The 5,577-nt window shown below is 49.4% G+C and overlaps 1 long non-coding RNA gene across 1 annotated transcript; it reads right to left on the reverse strand.

Annotated features, from left to right (window-relative positions):
- Positions 1-706: 706 nt before the first annotated feature.
- On the reverse strand, positions 707-5,227 carry LOC143477684 (uncharacterized). Its single transcript, XR_013121607.1, has 3 exons — positions 5,126-5,227; positions 1,526-1,641; positions 707-1,348 (listed from the first exon to the last, which is right to left on the reverse strand). It is a non-coding gene; the product is annotated as an uncharacterized LOC143477684 (long non-coding RNA).
- Positions 5,228-5,577: the final 350 nt, after the last annotated feature.

Consider the following 5,577-nt stretch of genomic DNA (forward strand, 5'->3'; position numbering starts at 1 on the left):
ACTCTCCTTCAGAATATGGCCTCAGCCTCTTTGCTATCAGTTCACGTAACTCGCCTCAGTCACACTGTCCAGCTCCTTTTTGGGTCGTGTATAAGACGCTTGCTGTGTAAGCAAATTATTTTTAAGCGCCTTTATTTTTTCTGCTCGTACTGCAGTGTAGTATAACTTGCGTGTTTGGTGGTATGATGTCTTTCAATATTGCTTTTCTTGAGAACAGCGAGGGCTTCTCTACAAATTAAGCATACTGGCTTTCCTTTCACTTCAACGAAAAAATATTCTGTCGTCCATTTTTCTTGAAAGGCACGATATTCATCATCAACTTTCCTCCGCTTCGCCATTTTTCCAACTCGGACAAGCTTACTTCATGTCAGAAAGATGCATCTAATCGGATGAACCTACAATCATGTTTCTTGCAGCTAATTGGTTCGTTGAAAATATGCTAATTGAGTTGTAGAGTATCAAAAGTGACTGCATAAATCCTAAATATATATTTAATAAAATATAGAAAATACCCGACGGGCCATATATGGCTGAGTGGGGGGTCGTATACGGCCCGCGGGCCGGAGGTTCCCCACCCCTGGTGTACACGATAGCATTTAGTTCATAGCACAACCACTGAGACAGTGACCATGACCAGTTAGTTTCTGGGAATATGATTACCCAAAGTCCTTAGACAAACAGACACACACACAAAGCTTATGTTTACAACTACAATAATCTTTATGCGTTTATTTACTGATCTAGCTTGAGGATGTAATTATTCAGAGTACTTTGACTTTCTGAGATACATATTACATAATGTGGTTCACATAGGTTTCAGCAAACGGCATTAAAAACCTCTCCATTAAAGCAAGCATTGCATCTTTCAGGAGTACATTGATAAAGAAAAATTTCTTTGTTTACTTTTGCAAAGTTTGTACGGCGGTTATCACGACTCTCGCTGCCAAAAATCTTACTGAAAACAAAAGCTTTTCGATTTCGGCTGTTGAACATCTTGAGGGCTTTGAGAATGTTATACGGACTCTGTTCATTTAAACAGGTATTTAGACAGGGGGAGTTGTAGGTGTAGAAAATGACACAGCCATTGCTGTTCTTATTCAGGAGGTTCTGCATAGGCGAGGCTTGATTTGCTGAATTTAGCAGCCGTGACTCAGAGTGGGCGTTACTCTTTGGCAATGCCCCAATCATTGTGTTGCTTTGATAAATGTTTCTTTCATTTAAGACCTTTTTGACATTTACTGGGTCATTGCCTGCAAGGAAGTCCTGACCTGGAATAAAACCTGCAGCACACTGATCAGCTGGAATATTGAGGGCCACTGCATACTGAACATCAACACCAGGACTAAACCTGTAATGAACAAAACAATGAAAGGCATGATAATTCATGTAATGACACTGAGAAATTGATTTTAATGTTGAAGGAGCTACTGCAGAACAATGTTATCTATATTTTCTTGCTTTTGTATAATAATTTACAATGCTCCACTTATTTTGCATTATTTATATTAGACATTGTTTCGCTTACTTGTTCTGAATGTACTTGATTATCCGAGCCAGAGTGTTCTGGTCCACATTTTGAGTTTCAGTTCCTCTAAAAACAACGCAGAGCAGGAAGCAACCTCTCAGAACTCTACCGAACACCTGCAGTGAAACCACAATAACTTTATAAGTCAAATTTCATGAACACCGGCCTAACTGAGTGTTTGTGCTCCATGTCACTAAACATTGTACATTTGGCCAGCTTGTGGCTCTGAGGTGTTTATTAATGCTGTGCAGGTAGTAGTTCTCTCAATGATACAGGTGTATCATACATCAGAAGAGAAGAAATGGATGAGATCTTGTAGTAATCTAGGAACTACAACTACTTGTAGATACATATGTTCAGTAAATATTTATAGGTGTGACGCTCGGGGCTGGACGAAGGACGAGACACGAAATCCTTCTGGACGGACGTCACTTTAAGTTTATTCACATATATTGCGCAATAGCGCACAGTGAACAGAGATACACACACAGAAACGTGTAGACCAGGGGTACTCAAATAGAAATGATGACGGGCCACATTTTATTTTTTCAATCACTGACGGGGCCGGTTACGGGGGGGGGGGGGGGGGGGGTGGTGGTGTGAACGCATTTGAATGAATGAATGAATGTTCGATTTATATAGCGCCTTTCCAAATTCCCAAGGTCGCTTTACAATTTAACACAGGTACAATTCACAGACAACCAATCACACACACACCGGTGAGAAGCGGCAGCCAATTGCGCACAGCGTACTCTCTACCGGGATCCACAGCCCCCTGGGGGACTGAATGGGGTGCAGGAAGGGGAGAGAGGACAGACCCTAGTGGCAGAGCACCATCCACCACTGGACATACAAGCACACACACGCACGCACGCACACAGACACAGACACTACTTTTTATTGAACATAGAGACACAGACACACACTCAGGGAGAATTTTTGTTGACTGCCAATTTACCTAACCTCCATGTTTTTGGACTGTGGGAGGAAACCGGAGATCCCGGTGGAAACCCACGCAAACACGGGGAGAACATGGAAACTCCACTCAGATAGGAACTAGAACCCAAGACCCCAGTGCTGAGAGGCAAACGTGCTAACCACCAAGCCACCGTGTTACCCATTTTGACGCATTTGGGCGTCTGCTACCTGTTTGTTGTTGCCATAAAGGCAATCCCCGGCATCATCTTGAGATCGCGGTGCGCGATTTCAAAATAAGAGCGGATAGCGCGATTTAAAAAAAAAGATTCCTAAAAAAAAAAAAAACACTTTTCAAAACAGCTCGCGGGCCAGAAATAGATAGCCCCGGCCCGCGGGCCGCTATTTGAGTATGGGGGGTGTAGACTCTAGACAACGACGAGCACAGGACACTGCGCGAGCGCACATTAAATAGACAAACCACATTAACCCCATGTGATTACGAGACGATTCACAGGTGAGACGGATTATCACATGACATTGCCATCACCACGGAATATCCACAGACGCAGACGATGCACGTAGACTACGTAAACACACGCCCAAAAGGGAGGGGCCGGGGTCCTCAACGTGACAGACGCCCCCTCCAAGGGCACTACCCGTCCCGGGGTGCCAACAGGACCGAGTGCCCCGAACCCACGACGATGGGCGGATCCGACGCGCTCAGTCCTGCGTCTGGGAGGTGACTGCCCTTGGCGAAGCGTCCATCACGAATCGTCTAGCACACCCTCCCTGGGAAGACGGGGGAAAAGACGTTAAACACATTAAACGGCACATTCACAAACACACACACAGGCACGTTTACACAAAGTGGCACAAGAGGGAAAAACGGGTTAGGTACACAAAGGGGGAGACTGACAAACACAGGAACACAAACATGTAACATAGGCGCCAGGCTTCGCGCCAGGAGAAGAGCGAGTAGGGGAGAGTGCTCCGGTGCTGCTGGCGCTGTGTTGGGCAATCCCCCTCCTGCCTTCGCTGCGAACTCTCCGCCGGGTGCAGCGTGGCTGGCGGACGTGCCGGGAGCAGCGCGGCGGGCGGACGTGCCGGGAGCAGCGCGGCGGGCGGACGTGCCGGGAGCAGCGCGGCGGGCGGACGTGCGAGGTGCAGCGCGGCTGTAGGACGTGCCAGGTGCAGCGTGACTGGCGGATGTACCCGGCGCAGCGCGAGGAAGCTCCTCCTCGTAGTCCATCAGCTCCTCCTCGCCCTCCAGGACCCCTTCCATGGACTTAGCCGGACTCTCACCCCGGGAATAGTCCATGGGGCTGGCCCCGGAAGGACTGGAAGACGCGGTCTCTCCAGGAGTCCTCCTCCTTTTGACGGTTTTCACGGAGGAGGGAAGGCTCTCCTCCTCGTCCTCCGTGTAGGAGTCGCTCTCGGGTGTTCCCGAGCCCACAGACGGGGAATAGTCCTCTGCTCCGTACTCCACTGTGGACCTGTCGTCCTCCGACGGAGGGTAATGGTCCCGCTCCTCCTCCTGACCCTTGGGAGAGAGACCCACAGGCGGAGGGAGGTAGTCTTCCTCCTCTGACTCCTCCTCCTCTTCGCCGTAGTCTATGGTGGTGTCGGTGTAGACGGAGGGAGGGTACTCCTCTTCCTCCTCCCCCTCCCCAACATAGTCCACGGTGGGAGCGGAGTAGATGGATGGAGGGTAATCCTCCTCCTCCTCTGACTCCTCCTCGGAGTCCCCCTCCCCGAATTCGCTCACTGGGGTGGACTCCGTAGCACCGAAGACGCAGGAGTCCACCCTCAGAGGCGAGAGGGCGCGTGCTGGATGGGGGCGTCGCTGGCGCTCACGCCAAATCCGCACCACCCCCTCACGGAGCTCCTTGGCCAACTCGGGGTCTCGCGTACTCCGTGCTGCGGCCAGCTGGAACGCGCAGACGGGATCCTGCTCCAGCTGCTCCTGCGTCGGGGGGTCCTCTTCCTCTACAAGCTCGGCCTCTGGTGGCGATGCCTGGTAGAACTCCGGGACGCTCACTCTTATGGGCGAGCCCTCCCGGGAAGGTGCGGGGTGCCGCTCTCGCCACACTCGGACCGCAGTCCGGTAGTACTCCTCCTTCAGCTCGGGAATAGTGGTCTCCCGAGCCGCGCAGAGCAGGTAGGAGCACTCCGGGTCCTCCATGAGCTGCGTCCGAGTCGGCGGAGCTTCGTGGCGTGGGGGAGAAGACGAAGAGCGGCGATGCCGCTTACTGGGCTTCTTGCCCTTCTTCGGCTTCCCCTTGTAGCCTGGCATTCTGGGTTGGTGTCTCAAACGGCTCGTCGTTCTGTGCCGCTCGGGGCTGGACGAAGGACGAGACACGAAATCCTTCTGGACGGACGTCACTTTAAGTTTATTCACATATATTGCGCAATAGCGCACGGAGAACAGAGATACACACACAGAAACGTGTAGACTCTAGACAACGACGAGCACAGGACACTGCGCGAGCGCACATTAAATAGACAAACCACATTAACCCCATGTGATTACGAGACGATTCACAGGTGAGACGGATTATCACATGACATTGCCATCACCACGGAATATCCACAGACGCAGACGATGCACGTAGACTACGTAAACACACGCCCAAAAGGGAGGGGCCGGGGTCCTCAACGTGACAATAGGCAGAAATAACTTACCATGGTTTTTCGTTGGACACTGCAGAGCAAATCGGGATGAGAAAGCAGAACTGAGAGTCTTTATGTCTCAGTAAGGAGTGATGAGCAGGAGGATCTGGTGCAGATTTATACTGATCATAACCCCGCCTCCTTAAAAAAAAAAAAAGAAAAAACACTAGCCAGTCAGTGTTATTATAAATTCAATGCCGGTTCCACTTGCAATATGTCAGCAACAAAATAATTCTCGAAACGATTATTATAGGGTGGCCTATAACATACAGTATGTACTTACCAAAATCTAAACAGAGGACATGACTTCTACAATGCTTTCTTAGTGATTTAAGAAAGGTTTCAAGAAGTCACAACCAGCTACACTTATGTAATAAATATGTAGTAGTGTAGTAAATACTGCTAGTATGTACAGTAATAGATTAATCTTTACCCTAATGAAGTTATTAGCATAAATGTTCTTA

This window comes from Brachyhypopomus gauderio, chromosome 16, assembly GCF_052324685.1.
Source record: "Brachyhypopomus gauderio isolate BG-103 chromosome 16, BGAUD_0.2, whole genome shotgun sequence".
NCBI classification, from domain to species: Eukaryota; Metazoa; Chordata; class Actinopteri; order Gymnotiformes; family Hypopomidae; genus Brachyhypopomus; species Brachyhypopomus gauderio.